The sequence below is a fragment of the Falco rusticolus genome, chromosome 4 (genome assembly GCF_015220075.1).
Source record: "Falco rusticolus isolate bFalRus1 chromosome 4, bFalRus1.pri, whole genome shotgun sequence".
NCBI classification, from domain to species: Eukaryota; Metazoa; Chordata; class Aves; order Falconiformes; family Falconidae; genus Falco; species Falco rusticolus.
The window spans coordinates 722,675-742,668 of NC_051190.1; the positions used below are offsets into that span (position 1 = coordinate 722,675).

Genomic DNA, 19,994 nt, shown 5'->3' on the forward strand with positions numbered 1-19,994 from the left:
GGTATAGGGCTGTACAAAGGATTTCATAGCAGCTTTTGCTGTGCAACTACAAGTTTCATTAAAATATATTTCTTATTCCAAATGATTTTATAAAATCTAGTAAAGTCAATTAATTCTAACTTATTAGCAGATCTGTAACAGTCCCTCGAACCAGTACCGGTGCAGGAAGCTGCTGCAAAGCCAGAGTGCTGAAGGAGGTAACTGACCCCATGGCACTGGTAGTTCTCTGCATCCTCTTGGCCTTTCTTTTTAAATCCTGGCATTGCACTGCCGTGGTCATGACTATGTTACACAGGTGACTTGGCACCAGCTTTAGATCTACTAACAAAGGTGGTTTTTTTCCTCTGTCACTGGCAACAGGTAAGGCTAAGGCTTAGAGTAATCTTATTTTACTACTAGTAGCTATGCATTATTAAAATTTCATGCTTTGATTATTTTCTTAAACAAGATCATCCACAAATAAAATTCCTGTGTAAAACCTAGCCTCTGCATATGCTGACTACGCCTCCCTTATGCAGTCAGGAACTCCTGCAAGTGCTCTCCTACTTTTTGTACCAACACTATTAATTAAAATACTAAATAAAAATGGTCCCAAGTGCAAAGCTGAGGAACACCAGTAGTGGCCATCTTCATGCACAGCGTTTTCCCATTCAGAACAGATTACTGTCAGTTTTTTAGCCATTTTTTTTTAAACTGGCTCATGTTTTTTTATACTGGTCTCCTCTCCATTTTCATAATTTCATTGTTTCTCAAATGATTCTAGGTTGTCTGTTTTACAAAGGCACAGACTGTGTGGCTGTCAGGTCATAACATTCCGTAGACATAAATAACTTTCAAACTGCAAGCAAAGCCAAGTGCCTTAGAGATTTCTTACCTGAGGTTGCCTATGCCAACATGTTCATAGGCCATCATAAAAACTAGGAAATATGATGTTTTCCATGCTTTTAATAGTTTTAGTGAAAACAGAGTAAGTTACTCAAAAGAGAAAAATGCAGTAACTGAATTTACTCAACTGAGACTGAAACAATGAAATAATTCCGGTGAATGTATCTACAAATTAATACACTAGTAATGAAGGCAAAGTGTAAACAATATTAGAATTTTCTAGTCTCATTTAATAAGACATGGTCTAACATGGAGGGAATGTAAGAAGCCAGATTTTAGTCAGGTACCCCATCCACTGCTCTAGTCAATTAAGTCTAATGTTTCAGCTGTTGGTAGGCATAAATTGTGAGTCCCTCAACATACGTATTTGTTCTGGTGTTAGACCCTCTCAAAGAGAAAGCGTTAACCCCCACTGTAAAGGTTGATTTGGATTGCCTTATGGCAACTTGGGGTTTCAATTTTTGTAGGATTGCTTTTGTTATCTGGAATCAGGTGCTGGAAGCTTAGTTAAGTATAGTAAAGCATGTGTGATCTCATGTCCAAATAGACTAGTCAGCCTGGCCATGACTCGGGTATTTCACCTTCCTCTTCTGGATGGCTTATGAAGAGAAGAAAGGAATATATGTAGCATCCAAAATTGTTGGGTCATTCTAGATGCATTTTACCTTCATACTACCTCTGCATTTCATAAGTGGCATTTGCTTCAGGAACTATGCTCACGACTGAAAGATCTACCAGAGCCCTCCTGGTCTGCTTCTCAGAGAGCCAAATCCTAAGGGTGAATCAGAAAAGATGTAATTCCAGAACTGTGAAGAAAGCAGTTGTTTCTGCTGGTAACGTTACAACATCAGACTTTTGACAGAGGTAGGGAGAAGAATACCCGTGGTCAGTTGTCATAGCACTCTTCAAACTATGAAGCTGCAACAAGGTCTTTTACCAGCTCATACCAGCATACTCTTCATACAGTCCCTCTTGCTACCTTCTCCTCGTGTCATCCAGGGCATGTGCTCTCTCTCCTCTTGCTTCTTCTTCTTCTCTCTCCTTCTTCCTCAGCTGCTCCCTCTTCCTTGGCTCTCAACCACTTAACCAGCCACAGCTGCACCTTACCTACACCGGCCAACCCTGAAGCCGACCCACAGTGGTATATTATCAATGCTAATTAACCCAGCTTCATTCCGCTACAATCAGTAACCATAATTTCTTACGGTTTCTAATTTCTAATAATCTAATCAGCATATTCTTTCTGTGTGCATGTAGCTATTTCCGTGTGCTCTCCCTTTCTCTCTGTTAAGCAGTTCCCCAGGACCCCTTGCTAAATAAAAATCTGGGAGCTACCACATCTTAATGCACAAACTCTTCTTATATTTTATGCAGAAACTGTGTAAAGAATATGCAGAATAATTTATGTAAGAAGAAACTATGCATATGTGATTAAAGGTTTCAGAGGGCCAGCTTAAATCAAACTTCATGGCTCCCATCAGCTAAATCCTTTTTTCCATTGCTCGATTCCTGATCTTTGAATTTCTTGCTATGAATTACTGATTGCCCTAACGTTGCCACCTTTATGACAGGACCGCGGACAAGATAATAGGCTTCTCAGCTATAATTACCCATCCTTTCTGTGAATATTCTGATGATTTACATTTTGTCTATCTATTAATCTATAATGCAATAATAAATTGATTACTATCACTAAACAATAAAGAAGAGCAGTGACTTCAAAGAATCAGGCAGCTGGAGTAAGTCTGAAACTTGCATGCTTGAAGAACTTATTCTATCTTTAAGCACGGGCTGTCTGAACAAAATCTTTTTACCTGGGAGAAAAACGAGTCTGTGCTGCTCTCAGTATGTATGCAGTGCCTGTCAGCATTAATTGGAGCACTGAGTGAAATTCATAAAGAAAATAGGCCCTGAACTATTACTGTTTTCCCAAACAGCAGCACATCAGGTTCTACAGTCGTGTATTTGTATTTGTGCCACAGTGGAACAAGCCCTGGAGCAAGCAAAGAGACCTGGAGATTTCCCACTTCCCTGGCAGCTTTTCTGACTAATTCAGCTGTGCTGGCAAGTGCTGCCAGGTAGCTGCATGCTATTTTCAGAATAAAGCGTATCCAGCACCAGGCAAGAGGCGACAGTAGTGACATTCCCTGCTTTATTTCACAGAGGCATATCTAACCCTTCTGCCACGAGTGATGGCCATTACGTGGGTGTGATATGACATCAAAGTTCCTTTTGAGTATTAACGAAACATTGGCTTCTAGCTGCACGATTGATCTCCCCTTAAATTCTGACTCCAGGAGTCTAAAATGCAGATACCTGAAGGCCTTTGTAGTAAGTTCTTCCTGTTGTGTACACGTGTCTGAGGACCCTGCTAGCCCGGGAGAACAGCCCTCTTGGTGTGTTAAGGGACAGGCCACTTTACTTGAAAGTTCTGACTTCCTGGGGGGTGTCACCCCAGCTCCACCCCACTCGCCCCCGTCCACCCGAGCCCTGCCCCCTGAGTAGTTGTTCCCGACTGGGGCTTTCTCCACCCCACCAGCACCGGCTCTGTGCCATCACTGACCAGGCAGACCGAACTTTCTTGTCCATGGGGTGATGTCCCAGTGAGGTGCCACCTTCACCTGGCTCTGCTGGCACCTTCCCACCCCTTCTCATGATGGGCGGCTGGGACTTCCCTCCTCTCACAGGACTCCAGAGGAACTCTTCCTTCATGCTCTTTCCCAGCTTGAACTTGATTAGATTTTAATCTCAGTGTGAAGGAAGTACACTAATAATGTAAAGAAAGAGTAAAGAACCTGCAGGGTTTTTTTGTTTGGTTTTGCTTAAGGCATGGAGAAAACAGAAAAGGCATCTTTCAATGAGAAATTAATTTATTCTGTAAAAAATCCATAAAAATATTCCTGCAGAAAAGTGCAATAAAGAGGCAAATTTTTATGGTTAAGGTTACTGGAATAGCTTGAGTGACCAGTTTCTTGAGTTCTGTTTTATGCAGGTTTTTTATGCATCAAAAATTACTGCAACTCCAGCTTAAGGCTGCTTTGGCTATGAGACCATTCCTTTACGTTTGCTCTGGAGCCTTTATATTCTTCCAAAACTAACAGGAGGGGTTTTTAGCTTATTCCCTTGGAGCTCACTGAAGGCCAGTTTTCTTGGTCCTTTTTTCTCCAGTTCTCTTAAGACTGCTCACTAAATGTGTGCCAAGGCGGGCATTGTTTTCTTTTAAGCAGAGAGAAGCCTGTGGGGTCTGTCTTCTGAAAGATAAGATGAAGTTAGAAAGTGGATGGACTTAGAATGGGAATTTCAGTAGCAGCACGGTCATTGCCTAGCACTGAAACTTTGATGAAAATTACGTCAGTTGCTTTTCAAAAGTTGCCAGAACTTATTTTTTATGTTAGCAAAAATAATGGATTTTCCCTGCTCTAGCTTTGTTGTTTCAAACCAGCTAAACCATCTGTCTATAAGGGAAGAAAACAAATTACCCTGCAGGTGATGTTCAGCACCAAAATGTTCAGGCTAAATGCATAAAGTTTGGCAAAATTATTAACTAATTGAAAACTGAGTCTCCTGATGTCAAGTGTCAGAACAGCTTTAGTGAATAATATTAGTTCTGCTTTTGCACATTGATAGCAGAATCCTCAGTGAGTCCTAGAAGGAAATAGAGTCTGTTTAATGTCTGTGAAAGTGAAACCTGAAGTTTAGTTCTTGTACTGTTTAAATGTCTCCTTGTGTTAGTGTTGCACTGCTCAGCATAAAAGTCTGAACGGATTTCCTCAGCTAACAAAGTAAAACAGTGTGTAATATCCCACAGCTCCGGAAGCACCATTGCCAGCTCTGCTGCTATGAGAAGATGGTAACTTACAGGAATAACTATAATTAAGTCAAATTTGAAATAAAAACTGTGGAAAATACATTGCTTTTCTGGAGGTGAAAATATACCAGCAATATTGATCTTAGTACCTTATGACGTTCTTGCTGAATTCAGATCTGGCTGCACAAAAGATAAAAATGAAGAGCTGTCTGCCTACTGCATGATTTGGCAGCCTTTTAGAGGCAGGGGTATTGCTTTGTGTTTCTCCAACCAGTTCCTCTCCCTCTTTCTGGTTAGAAAAAGGTGCAAAAGGAGAGGCTTCTGAGTTTCTGGCTGTTTGCTTTGCTAAGAGAAGTTTTGGATTTGTTTGTTTTGAATAAAAAGCTGTTCCTTGAGGCTAGGGCATAAAAGAGGTTTGACAGTGAAAGAGCTTGCTACTTATAGTGGGCAATTCTTCTTTACAAACATAAATCTTTTGAAAGGTATGTAGGACCCTGTCCCTCTCTCTCCCCAGAATTCTTGCTTTCTCTTTTTCTCTTTAGGAACAAGAGCACTTTCATTCTTACCTGGCAAGAGTGAAGGTTAGACTCAGTGCAACCACGTTGACTGTATCAAAAAGTGATGAAACCTTAAAGGTAGCTGTATATGAAGATTCTTGTCTACTAGAGGAAAATATATAATTATAAACCAAACACATCCCTAAATGTTATTTTCAGATTTCATTTACAAGCTTTGGGCAGAATTTTACAAGAAGAATTAATCCTCCTCAGCTAAAGACAAACCTAAAATTTACTTTCAGGACAGAAGCTGTAACTGAAGGTGATTAAGCATGCTCTAATTCATTACAGTTTACAAGCCAACAGCAAAATTTGTATATATATCCTACAAATCCATATGGTGATATGCAAGCATTTCTCTCCAGTAATATATGTTTAGAAAATGTCTATCTGTGCCAGTGCTTTAAGCAGTTTCAGAGTAAGCCTTTGACTAGCGTCATAAAGATCTTATGTTCTCTGCTAAAACACTCCGAAGGCAGCTGCAGCACTGGAGCTGTGTCTGTGTGCCGTGCTCTGGGAGGTCTTTCCTAGGGCAGAGGCTAGGTTTGTTAGGTTTGTTAGGCAGAGGTATCAGTGTTTCTTGCAATTGTTTGCAGTGGGAGTCTCATTTATTTATTTCAGCAGCCAGAGTAGCTTTGTCAGCCTCTCTGGTTATGAATCCAGATCATGATAGCTTTATGGCTGGTTGGATGTTGTGCCTTTGCAGTTTTGAACCTGCTTCTTCTGCCACTTAATATGAAATTGGAAGCTAGGACAACACAGAATCTATAACGGCAGTTCAGTGCTGAAAGGAATGCACAAATGCAAATATTTTCTCTGTAGCCCTTTTGCCATATTCTGGTGAATCTCTAAGCTCTTGTAGCTCTTTTAGCAGTGGCAGAAATTTATCTTCACATACCTGCTATGGTTGTGTAATACTCTAAACTGCATAGCATTTCCTTGATTATCATTTTCATGTTTCTGCTTGAATTTTGCATGTAAGAGTTTTCTGTTAGGATTAGAAACCCTGAAACTCACCCTCCCCCCGCCCCCCCCCCCTATTACTAGGGTAAGATTGTGTGTAATATCTTTCACAGTTCCGGCTACCAAACTGTCGTCATCTACTTCAGTCGTGTGTGTGTCTGAGGACATGCTGCTGGCACCATTTTGTTTTATCTCTGCTAGGAGTCTGCCTCTTCTCCTTCTGTTCTTCTGCTGATCTAAGTCCCAGATTTTTCCTTAACAGGAAAGCGCATGTTATGTTTCTGTCATTGCAATTTCTCATTTTAGTTGAATAATCATTTTTTTTACTTTCCAATCCATCACGATAAGGTAACATAACAAGACTCTGGTGTGAATACAGTTGAGCATGATCTGTGTTTCATCATGGTTTTTGAGAACGTCTGCAGCCACAGAAACCCACTGGCTGCCTGATTCCAAGTGGGCCACTTCTAAGGGTATGGGAAAGACGGCGCTTGGATCTGGGGCCAGGAGTGCTGGGGGCTGATACTGGTTGTATTTTTGTTCTATTTTTATTTTTGTCCCAGAAGCTGGACAAATTGCTGGGGATGATAGTAGGTATGGCGTACAGGAAGGTTTCAAGTACAGGCAAGTGGCTGTACTTAGCAGATGATAGTGCCAGCTATAAGATTTTTGTCTATATTTAAATTCCCTTTATGAACAGACTGGTTTGTATTCAAAACTGTTTTCACATTACACAAAAATGGCAGGAGGAGAAATATTACTTTGAGAAAAATTCAGTAATGTCTGGTGAAATACGTAAGTTTCATCTGTTTCTTCAATATGGATTAATTATTTTCCATGTGTGATTTCCAGAAGTTTTCTCCAGTAGTCTCGAGTAAATAAATTATGTAGTTTTCTAACAGTTCTGCAATTCCAGTCTTCCATTTTTATTCTCTCAATTGCTGCAGTTCTGCAATGAAACAGACTGTTATCCCACACATGCCACATGAAGTCTTCAGTAAGTCTTTAATATTCTGCACAGCAAAGGAAATTTGGATGTTTATGTCTTTTTTTGTTGGTTTTTTTTTCTTTTTTTGGTTGGGGATGTGATTCTTTGATAAGTGTCTTGGACCTAGGTGAGCTTAATGTAATTTCAGGCTCAATGTAACGAGACTTATCTTGTACTGTGGAATATGCAGATAAATTATAGCTTTGAAGATACTGTTGTCTGATAGAAGAAAATTTATCTACTGAATGTATTAGGCCAGATCCTCTGCTGGTAATTATTTGGGTGGAGTTAAACTAATTTACACCAAAAATGTATGTGTTGCTGCTGTCTGAAGGAAACTGATGAGCTGGAAATGTGCTGACTGAGACCTTGATAGAACAAGAATTGGATATGCTGGAGAAGCCTTGTTCAGAAATGCGATGATGTTGTTTTTACATATTTCCATATGGAAAGGATCTTTCAGGGCAGGAGAATCAAGATGTGTGAATAACAACTTAAGTGATTAAAGGAAAGTGTCCCACAAAATGGCCCTGTCATGCTGTATATACAGTTAAAAAAAAACCTCCATTGGGAATAATTGCAATTAATAGCAAAGTGGCCTTTATTTTCTTTTTCTTTTTTTTTTTTTTTTTTTTCAAAAAGAAGGACAACTATAGTTGGGTTTTTTCCATTCCTTTATGCCTTACTGAATGTTTTCTTGTTTCATGGCAAATATGCATGGACTATGACTTTAAAAAAGTATATTCATCAAGAAAAAAAAAACACAACAGGGAAATGCATGCAAAAGGATGGTGATTGTGAAATGTTTGGTTCTTTCTCAACAAAACCATGGGATGAGGAAGGAATAGAAAGAACCAACATGCTTATACTTTGAAACTTTCCAGGGCTGAAGACCTTGCATCCTTGTTTACATACTGTTTTCAAACCTGGAGTTTCGTGAAATTTCTTGGATCAAAACCCTTGTCATATGCACGTCACATTCAGCTGTGGTGCCTCTTGGGAATGGTGTTCTTTTGAAGTTTGCATAGCCCTGCTGTAAACTGGGCCATCTGCCAGTTAACAGTGTTTGGGCCGGTCTTCAAAGATTGACTTTGGGATCTCTAACTCTCTTAAATCTCTCTAACTTCATGCACCAAGACATTCACCTCCTTTTTCTGCACCTTCTCACAGTACAGCTACTACTCCAGGGCCCACGGAGGAACCCTCTCAGAAACAGATCTGAGCTGTGTTGGTGCTCCTGCGCTGGCGCACATCGTACTTGCATGTACGCGGGAGCTCCAGCAAGTGGGAAGGACCCGTCTCTTGGGGCTCTGATCGCTCAGGGCACAGTGCAGCTCTAGTGCAAAGGGCATGAAGTGATTATGGTTTTAGAGGAGTTTCTAGATGTAGAGAAACAGCTATCAGCAATTTTTCCTAAGCTGATTTTTATATATTATATTATATTTAACAAATAAACATGATGTGTGCAGAACATGGTTACCTGGGGAAATTTAAGGAGTTTTAATCCTCAGCATGGAAATCAATGCATTAGTACATCGCCAGGGGAAGATGATGGACCTTTTGTTTCCAAAGGCTGCACATAGCTCAGGCTTTCTGGCAATGTCCCTGGGATTATATTAATTTCTTCCAAAGCCGCAAATTGATTAAATTAGATCGGTGAAAGGCCACTAATGACATGTTTTAGTTTTCTTTTTATTGCAGCAGCATGTTCATCCTACATTTGGAATTTGAATCACATGGTAGCTGGCTGCTCAAAGAAGCAATCGGTCAGGGTCTAGACATACACAATACAGGAAAGCTTCTGACCACAGCTATTAAAAGAGAAAACAAAAGCAGGGAAGTCCTACAACCCTGCCTATACACACATTTATACTGATGGAGTAAGACTGCTCTGTTTCAGTCATTTTTTATAGTTATGTGGAATTTTAATTATGTTCTCTAGGTATAGTGCTGAAACATCTCTTCCAAAAAATTCCTCTGTTTACTTCTGAAAGTTTCAAAACCATGCTGCATGTGTGTCATCAGACTCTGGGTTTGTGCAAACTGAAGTGTGAATACCCACTGATGAAACCATAGGTTATTATTTTTTTTATTCCCCCATATACACATACAGATGCGCACAGGAGATGGATTGCTCTGTCTCACTGGGACAGTATGGGGACTACTGTCACAAGCTTTCAGAGGGATCTCATCTTTTTTTATCCCTTAAATTCTCTTCGGCTGAGGCTTATATCATAATAGGTCCTTTTGTTCCCTTCTCACCCTCTCTGTTTCCTGAGCTATGGTGAGGCTTTTTTGACACCTCGGAGCAACTCTCCATATCTTGCGTCCTGTCCTTTCCTGCTGTCCCTCTGTCACCACTCTGCTTCTAATTGTAGCTCTGGATTGGGATCTTTTTCTTCTGGATGGCCGTAGCAACTACTGTGGCTCAAATGCATTTCTTCCTTACAGTACCCTTCATCCACTTCTGTCAGTATCCCAAGCCCTTTTCACTTTTCTTTCTATTCATACTTCAATGAACCCTTATACACAATGGAATCGATGTGGTATTTTCCACCACTATATGTGGTTGTTTATATAAGACAGCACTACCTCGAGCTTATGTCTGAATATTTTTTTAGATTGTAAGTGCCTTGGGGTAGGAACTGTTGCTGCACGTGTGTGTGTGCTTGTATTGTGCCTGGAACAGCAACTCCTCTCCTGTCTGTTGAGAGCCAAAGGGAGCCCAAGTATACACCATCTACTTAGTATATTTTTTAAGTATTTCAGATAGGCTGACTTGAATTAATGACAAAATATTTAAACAGCTACACGTTCATACAATTCCCTTGACTTTAAATGAGATTTAGGCATTAATTAAAGTTGCACCTTAAAAGTCTTTTTATCTCTAAAACTTTTTTAATCAGGCTGAACTCAGTATTGTATCTAAATCAGTGTAATTTACATTTTCTTCTACCCATCTACATACAAACCGCAATTATTTAGGTTCCCATTTAGATACTCCCCAAAATGTGATTCACATCTCATTTATATACTACTATTGCCATTTAAGTAAATTAATTCCTACAACAGCCTCTGGTAACAGAACAGATATGCCTCGATTCTGACACAGTCTTCACTGATTTGATTAGTTTTGTGTAGTCACAGACCAGGTTTTCTGAAAAGCTTGTTTGCTATGCAAGCACTATAAATGCTTATTTCTCTAAGCATTCAGCACAGTGGATATTCAGCAGAGTAGCTAAGCGTTTTGGAAAACTTGGCCATAGTTGCTGGTGCTGAGCCATACAGTCTGTCTCAGAAAATTCTAGGGTTTTATTTTCTCAATTTCTCCCAAAGTTGAGGAATGAGGAATCCCTTTGAAATATGTAGCTAGACTCTAGATAGCTCAGAAGTGAAGCGAATCTTTCTGAAAATCTCTGTTGGGGGGTGTCTTGCCAATGTGGATTGCAAGCAGTGGCAAAGCTAGAATTGGAACAATGAGAAAAATAGAAATCAATTTTTAAGCAAATTCTGAGGTTAAATTACAAAAATTAGGCTTATTTTAAGCTGTTAAGGTTAAATATCAGGTTGTTTTGCTAGTCAGCTACATACTTGTGCATGTATTTTGAAATGCAGTTATACAAGTTCAGTATTATTCTTATATATATATATATATATTTAACATCAGTTTTCACAGCAGGAGTAAAATTGAGAAAGCAGAACTAGAGTGTCTGAAAATCACCTTCTCATAGGAACTTCTGGCTGAAATGCCTCCTGTTACTAGCTAGTCTGGAAACACAGAGTCATCCTTCAATAGACTGCGCTTCCTTTTAGCCGTGTGAATGATCGTCCCTGTAATAGCAGAGCTGCGGTTTTTTTACTTGAGGAATTCCTTTCTATCTGTTCCTTCCTATGAGGTTCTTGAAGGCCATTTTTCATATAAATCAGCTTTGCTCTGTCAAGCAGCAGAGTCACAGGAAACTAAGGCTCCAGAAATCCTGTAGGGTCCTCCCACTCAATATTGCCTGGCAAGCCAATTAGCTTGATATTTTTATCTCTAACTTGATTTGGAATTAATGGTAAATTACTGTTTTAGCATTCTGTTTTCCATGGTAAATGCCCTACTCAATTATTATTAGATCTGCTCCTAGGACAGCTGAATGTTTTATCTATGCCCTGCCTTTGTGGCTCCGCAATCTAAGGAGGATGCAGAAGGAACCTCTCACCCTACTTCACTGATTCTTCATCCTAGCCCAGAGAAGGGGCGTGCACTCACTCTTCGAGGCAGCGCAGGATTTTCTAGCACACCCTTCACTGTGGGGACAGTACTTTTCTGTACGAAGGTTCATGTCAGTCATTTAATATCTGTCAAGTTGCCTTCAAAGCAAAGCCTAATTCTCTGCACTAAATTAAGAATGTTGGAGCTGGTTCATGTTTTACTCCAACTCAGTGTTCTCTGCTTTTTATTTGATTTTATTATTTTTTTTGATCTTAGGGTCTACCATGAGATAACATTTATTTTGAAGCCTGGGTGCGTTTTTTACCACGGAGTACATCTACCTCTGGTGTGGTTTTGAAGTAAATCTCTCCATCGTTCCCATTTACTGCACTTTGTCTCACATCACTGAGTGGTGTCAGAGCACCCAAGCTGGGTTCCTTCTGGTTAAAGCTAGACTAGAAGACGCGCTCTGGGAACACCCCTGAATGCCCCTTAGGCAGCTGGAGAACACTCGTTCCTGGGTCCACACCAGAGGTTACCCAAAGTGACGTGTGTTATAGATGCTGGGTTCTCAGCACCGAGCACGCAGGTGTTCTGTCTCGCTTCCCAGGCTGGGAGCGCTGGGGTGACAGTGTGCATGTGAATCTGGAACAGAAAGTAGTGCTGTGGTCTGAGAAGGCTCTTGTTTGCCCCAGTTTTGGGAAGTTCATTGGAGACAGAGAAGTAGGATCAGAGAAGTAAATAGCTAAATAGCTCTGCTCGTTACTGTCTGTCCTCCTCTCCATTTCTGTTCCTGCTCCACGCTCAGGGAACTGAAGATCTTGCCAACTGTTTTGGTTACATCTCCTAAGCAGGCATGCTCCTCTTACTGTCTTAAATAAATTACCTGGATCCCAAGAGTGTGTTGTACAGGCCACCGACAGGAGAAGCAGAAGAACAGTTTGCAGTCTGACTTTTTAGCATGTGCCTAAGTAACAGCATCTGTCTAGCTACAGCTGGCAGGAACCATTAGACTCACGCTTAGCTGGAAAGACCTCTGAGGAAGGATGGAATGCGTGGGCAATCAGAAGTATTTCCCAAGTCTGCTGCTTCCCTACAAATCTTAGCTACCTTGCTCCATATAACTGCTGAAACAAAATGCAAGGTTCAGCTATCCAGATTTAATCATCTGCATCTGAGGTTTTCATGTAACTCCAGCGCGGTCGTTCAAGCAAGCAATCCTCTTCCACAGGCAGTTGAGTTCATGGATTCACGTACTGGAAAGTCTTACATAAAAGTGAACTTTGTGCTCCAAACCACTGAGATGATGCTGTTTCCATTAGCGCTTTAATCAAGGCCTTTGCTACAGTAAATGTTTTGCACTGTAAGTAATTGGTAAAGACTGCTGACCTGCTAACACTGTGGTAGTTCAGCCTAATCTGAAAAAAGTCCCTTAAAACATTTCCTGCATTAGCTGACCCAATGAATCATCAAAAAAGCAAAGCATAATCTGAATGTTGGCTGCAGCAAGTGGAAATATGCCTGGATTGTTTCAGAAGGGCATCAGCAAAAAAGGCTGCTTGAGTGGGGTGTTTTCCATGCTGTCCCATGCGAGCTGCCACATGTAGACCCCCCCAGCCTGCTTGTGAGTATCCCTTTGGCAACAGGAACCAGTCTGCAGGTGTGAAAATACTGTGACTGCTTTTAGCATCACAAAGAAAGTGTTTTTATTGGGAACTGTGCACAAAATCATGGTTTTATTGGAAATTCATTCTATACCTTCTGAACATGTGCGTTTTAGCCACTTGACAAGTGATTTGAGGATTGTGTGATTCAAAAGCAGTGCATGGTTAGGAAAGCTGTTAGAGATTATACAGTATTAAGAAGTTCTTTTCCTTTTCTCTGAGCAAAGAGAAGCTTGAGGACACTACGGAAGGCTGGTCAGCTTAGCAAAGAGCAGGTGAGTGTGAAGGCCGGAGCAGAAGCTAGTGGGTTGTTTTGCAATTTAATTTGCTTGGAAGTGCGTCTTGGGCTGCGAGTCCTTGGGTGCTACCCCTGCCCAGCACTCTGCTGTGACAGGGATACAGCAATGTGGCTACAAACAGTGTATCAGGGGTGTGAGGGCCCCCTCAGCCTCACACCCCTCGGCATGGGAATTAAAACTGAGGGCTGATGATAGAGAGAAAAGAGCAAATGTATGGGCAGCCAGATACCAAAGCAAATGAAAGTAACAGTTAAGTAGATATCATTAGAGTTGCATTTTTTTAAAAACTGCTAATATCTGTGAATTTCACTAGTCAGTATTGACCATTTTACTGACACCTTGCTCATTAAGCCATCATTCCCAGGATTTATTCAGTCATTCCAAATCTCTGAGCAGATTCAGTCAGCTGCATTTCTTAAACGGACAGATAAACCTGTAGTTCTGTCTTTCATACCCATGTAGATGGTGCTGCCCACTGAGACCAAGCATAGTCTGTCAACATGCCAGTAGGAGCTGTCATGTTTGGGGCATCTTCTTGTTTATTAAGTCTCAAAGGAAATTTTGAACTACAAAAATAAGAAAATTCACAAGATCCTAACAATGAAAACATTTTTTTCCTGGCTGTGAAAATTCCAAAGAAGCCATGTTTTGTGGTGATCTTTTTTATCTTTAGATTGTTTCAGTCAATATATAATCAGGCTTCTATCCTTTGCCTCATGCACATATGAAATTCTCTATGGAAAGGAATACAAAAATTTATTTAATCTTTAGAAAGGTTTGTTTCCATAAAATAGACATCATAAACCCCCACAGGTAGCGTCTAGTGCTGTAATTTTAAAATAAGACCTGTATGTGCTACTAGATTCATATAAATATATTCTAATTTTGAATAATGAAAATTAATTTGAGTTAGGATCACCTACTTAATAAGTCATTCTATAGAAAATGGTAGCAATAACCTACCTTGAAATACATGAGTTCAAGAATTTCCCCTAAGAATTTCCTCAAGAGCATCCTTTTTGGTTCTGCTAATGAATGTTTCTTCCAGTGACAGCCAACCTAGAGTAAAAAGTTGAAGCAACAAAGAATCTTTTACTTCTTCTCATAAGTTGTACCAATTTCCTCCCATGATTAAAAATATGCACCTATTCCAGTCTGCACAGGCCATCAGCATCGAGCCTTTTCATCTGGCAATGCCTTTGTCTCCTAGATTTAAAGAGCTGTGAGAAATCCCCTTGTGTATATACTTATAGACACTGATCATATCATATCTTACACTTCTCTTTGATAGAGATAAAGAGATTAATCTCTTTAAATTTCTGTATTAGGAAGATAGTTTTTTTAAAAGACCTCAAATTATTCTCTTGGCTGTTTTTTCCTGAACCTTTTCTGTTTTCTTTTTGGGGACGGGTGGATATCAGAAGTTGGCACAGTATGTTACAGTATGAAAGGAAGGTAAAATTTTGTGGTAAGATTAGATTCATGCAAATTAGTTAGAAATAATTGTTTCCCTTTTCATCTAAATCCATCCAAGCTCCCTGTTGCTCTCACTGAGACTTGAAACAGTATGCGGTTTGTTATGATTATGATTAGTTATATAGCTGATTAGGGTCTGATTGCTTCATTCCAGTTGTTTGGCCTGAGCTACTGCTAGTAACAGTAGTAAAATCTTCAGTGTGTTTTATTAATCTTTAATAGATCTGCAATGCCTAGGGTGTACAGCAATGGTATTTTAGGAATGACAATTACCATTATATTTTTCAATATTGTAATACTTCTGTCCCAAAAGCATTTTAGATAACACATTTATATGGCACGAAGTGGGAAGCCTCATATGATTCATGTTCATTGTAAATAAAAAAAAATAAATTAATCTTTCAGCAAGTAATCCTAGAGAAATTAGGCATCTGTGGATTGTGAAGATCTGAATTAGTGAAAGTAATTTCTGGAAGTATATCAGAAGAGTATCAGCTTCAAAATGCAAAGTTCCATGTGTAGGACTCATCACTGTTTTATAGGTTGCTTGAGTAAATTATATGGCCTTGGTTGGCCTCTGAATCAAATATTTCCTAGGCTGCAATCCCCATAAACATGTATTTAGAGTAAAATGTAAAAATGTGACTTCGTAACTTCAAATAGTTCAACCTGTCTGTTGTAAGCAGCTAACTTACTATGTACTTCTTGCAGTTCACTATTTTTATAGGATCACTTCTAGTGGAATATTTGTAATATGAAAAGTTCACAACTGCGCTTGGCTGTGATCAGTAAATGGTATATTGGCTTCACAATTATTTTGTAATATTGTGCTAAATTTCTCCTGAAGTGTCTGTAAGAAGTTATTCTTCGCATCAGTCATTGTTCTGTGTTTGGGAAGGACAAGCTGGTTTCCATACAGACTGCTTAGTTATATCTTGGGTACATGTTTTGGCTCCTGAACCTAATCTCTATCTGGTTACAGCAGCAAAAAGCCAGGCAGGTTGATGCTTCTTGTCTGGTTTTATCGTGGTTACATGATATGTAACTTTTCCTACCTCCAAAAGAAAATGGTGATGTGTATTTAATCAACAAATGGGGGGGAATGCTCTGAATAAAATAGTTGTTTTATTACAATAGCAATCTAATACAAGATAAAGCTTTTTAATGTGTAACAAGGTCTTTCTAATGAACATTGGACTGGCAATGATCTCCTAACAGCAACTGTGTCTTCTCATTGTTTTTCTTGGCTAGGCAAACAAAGTCTTTTCTCTTCATCTCTTATCATGTGATATATCTTCCATTTCCTTAATTGTTCTAATAGCCTTTCTGTGTATTCACATTCATCTTGCTGGAAGATGGGTGATATTAATACATAAAGTACTCCCAGGTTTTTACTTACAGTTTTTACCAAGGCTTAGTCGAGTGGTCTGTTTTCAATGAAGAGATTTGTCCTGTTTCATCCTAGTATCATGCTTGCTTTTTTCCCCCTTGGTTGCACCACAGATCGGGCTGGTAGCCACCCCGTGATTGGCCACGCACAAACTTTTTCCCTCCTTGGTCACCTTCAACCAGTGAATCTTAAGTTTATAGCAGACGTAATTTCTGAGCTCATGATTTTCCATTTTGTGCTATTAATATTTATCCCATACAGATTGCTCTGGCACTAAAATTATCCATTTCTGCCCAAAATACTCAGATCTTCTACTGATCTTCCACATTGTACTGCAGTCAGTTTATATTAATATACTTTCTAGGTTTTGTGGAAATGCTGTTAACATAAATTCTATGTGAAAATATGTTCTCAGAAAGAACCCTTGGAGGACCCCATACCTACCGGCATGTCTAAAGTAGTCAGCTCCCTTACCAAGGTCTTTCTTCTCTGCCTTGTGTACTGCTCAGTCTTATTGTATCCTAGGTAGATTTCCTGTAGATTATCATATATATAATTATTTTTATATCTAGAAAAGTTTTTTTATTTGTTTAATTTTAAATATTTATTTAAATAAAACTTACATTTTGTCACGTTTTCTGTTTTCCTTTTAGCATTTCATTCAAAACATTTGAGAACTTTGCATGCTGCAGATGTTTGACTAACAGGGAAATAGTTGCTTGGATGACCAGTTCTGCCTTCTAAATGCAAATGACCAACCTGCCTCATTTTAAGACTAGAAGCAAAAGATGACACATATTACAAATTTCTGTTTTCAGAACAGGACACTAAGGTATTGAGATACTTTGGAATTTGGAGCCGTACACTGTGGGGTTCCCAGCAGGTTGTGAAACTCTTTACCTTCTGCCTCCTGCACACGGTTCTCTGCACACCCGTGCACCAGTGGCTGCCGTGGGTTTGCCAGTTAGCACGTGAACCTGCCACACACCCTCACTGAAAACTGGAAAAGAAAGGGTGGGGGTTTTCTACATTACCTTTAATATCTGTCTCATTTTCACTGCAATGTAGTCCCACTTTTTGCCTTTTTTAAAAAATCAGGTCTGAAAAATCTTTTATTTTATCATCCTTTCCATGACTTAGTTCAAATTGATTTCTGGAAGTTCTGACTTTTATCTCTTCACATTTTACACCTGTAAGTTGTACCTATCTTTTCCAGCTTCATACCTTTTTAATGCCCTTTTAGGTTTTTCATTTACACTATTAACTTTTTTAGGGGTGGTTATTCCTTTGGAGCCTGTTTTTACTGTTGCTCAAAGATTCTCTAAAATCAAGATTAAGCCCAATGTTTGTTTATCATTCCATTTAATTTACATTTAATCATCTTATATGCATTCACTCCAATGTTGTTTGATCAACTCTTTTGTAATGTCCTTGTTGCAAATCAAAATCACATTCACAATAGCATCACTTCATGTGAATTGGCTAAACATTTGGGAAAGAAATCTGTCAGCCCTCACACTAATGAGTATATGAATGCTACCACAAACAGGAACGTTTATTTTCCCATCTCTGTCAGGAAAGTTAGTTCCTATATTGATACACTTTCTAGGAGCAATAATATTAAGAAGTTTTCCAATCAAATCCAGTCCTAGAATGTTCTTGAAAATCTTGAGCAAACTCATTTGTTCATATTTCCTCAAAGTTATTTCAGTTCAAACAAATTTGTTTTGTCCATGCTACTTACATTTCTTTAACCTGTTGTCTCCCTGTTTCATAACACAAGTATATCTGCATTTCTGCATTTTATTCCTGTAATTTATTTTTATCAATTTTCATTATCATTCTCCTTAGATGTTTTTATCAGTTTCTTTTAAACGATGCATTAGACATGTGGGTTAATTATTAGGTATTCAGACAGCAATCTCATACACAATGGTAAAGTATTTCACTTACATCATATTGCTATATATTCCTTTCTTTTTCTTAGTTATATTTTTTATATTTTATTCCTTTAGGGATAAGATGTATTTCATAATTCCAACTGTAAAATATTATGTTCGTGTAATAAATTCCAGTCCTTGTCTCTACACCCACTGGTAGTGATTTTTAATAACATTATTCCTTCAGTGGCTTGTGCACCCAAAAATGTGTCTGTTTCTCCCCTTGAAGTTACTTGAGTTGGTCTAATAAAAGATACTTACGCTGACTTCATTATTTGTAATAGAACGAGCAGTTTGCAAACACCAACGATTAATATGAATTCCAGACTAATGAGTAAGGAAGAGTAAATTTATTTTAGTGGGTGAACAACAGATTTTACCAGGTTGCAGTAGAATTAGTATTAGTGCAAGATCACCTGTCCCCTAGAAATCCTGCCGTGAGCTCCTCCAGACAGTGGCGTGACATCTCAAATCTCTGCTGAAGGCATCCTGTCTGGGGGGTGACAGGGAGCAGCTGGTGTGGTTAGCTCAAGCTAACACAGTCAAGTATTTTGAGAACTAAATAATATGAATGAGAGATGTAACAGACACCAAAAGAAAAGATTTCGTATTAATAGGAAAATGTAATAATTGCATCAACATTTGCACTCTTCTAATTCTAAACAGTAAAATATTTGTAGTGGTGTATGTTGAGTCTAAGTTCCTGGAGATCCTTCTCTGCTACCAATAGGAAGAGAAAAGGAGTGATTAAAATAATCTGAATTTTATCTTCATAATCCTAACAGGTTCAATTAGTCAAGCAATCTGTTTGCAGTGTGCATTTGCGCTTTGCTTGGCAGGCATGTTATATTTTTATATCAGTTATATGGGTTTAGGACTGCTGAACAGATATGTAGGTTGGTTTATCCTGTGTAGGAAGGTTGCAGTGGCCAAGCCAAGCCAAAACTGGTGGTAGTCCACCTGAGGGTGTATATTTTATGAATCATAAATGAAGAATAAATATTCTGACTGAATCTGTCCTTTACTCTGTCATGTGTTGTAGGTAAAAGTATGCCTATAAAAAAAATAGCTTTTGCAAGCCCTTCTCCAGGTCTTCCCTTCCCTTTGAAGGAATGAAAGGGGTTTATAGAGTCTTCAGACTTACACTTTTGTGGCTGAAACGCTGCTGGGGTCACAGCTGGTTTCCGAGTGATCATTTGAAACTTCTTTCCTTGTTATTTTTCCTGTGCGTGAGATTTCCTGCCTGCCATTGACCACTTTATACTATGGGTCCACTTCCCTCTTTCTGTGGCCTGCCTTTGGGTGGGATGTTTCCGTCAGAACTTTGGCGGGGAACTCTGCACCTCTACTTCCGACAGACAATTATGTTGATTTATGTTACTGATTATTTAGTATGTTAATGGTAACATAAAGAATTAGCATTTTCTTGCATAGCTTTACAGGAGATAAAGAACATGTTGTTTGCCTTGACATAACACCTGCACAATCTCAGGTGGCAATTTTTCTCCTTGTGGAAGGCAGCCTGCTCAGTCCAGGCTCTTTCTTCTGCTGATCGATTCAATCACCTGATTCAGTCACTTCATGATACGAGGACGTTTCTTTCTGGTTTTCAGGAAAGTGCCTCTGATACAGACTGAGCTGTCTGCATGTCTGTAATAGCTAGACAGCATCTTGAGGAGCTCTAGGCTTAGTCTTTGCTGCTTGAGTTTACCCAAGGGTTGTTCGCTGAGCTGGGGGGGAGGGGGATGAGTTAAATCCATGTCTTTTGCATTTGGTGAACAACTATCAGAAATGTACTTTGTTGCTAAAGTGTCAAGAACACCACT

At 39.3% G+C, this 19,994-nt stretch overlaps 1 long non-coding RNA gene across 1 annotated transcript in view; it reads left to right on the top strand.

Annotated features, from left to right (window-relative positions):
* LOC119147714 overlaps nucleotides 1–18,317 on the top strand; it is a 28,612-nt gene extending 10,295 nt beyond the window's left edge. Inside the window, exon 3 of the long non-coding RNA XR_005104132.1 lies at nucleotides 16,882–18,317. This is a non-coding gene — a long non-coding RNA (uncharacterized LOC119147714). The remainder of the gene's footprint in view (nucleotides 1–16,881) is intronic.
* Nucleotides 18,318–19,994: the final 1,677 nt, after the last annotated feature.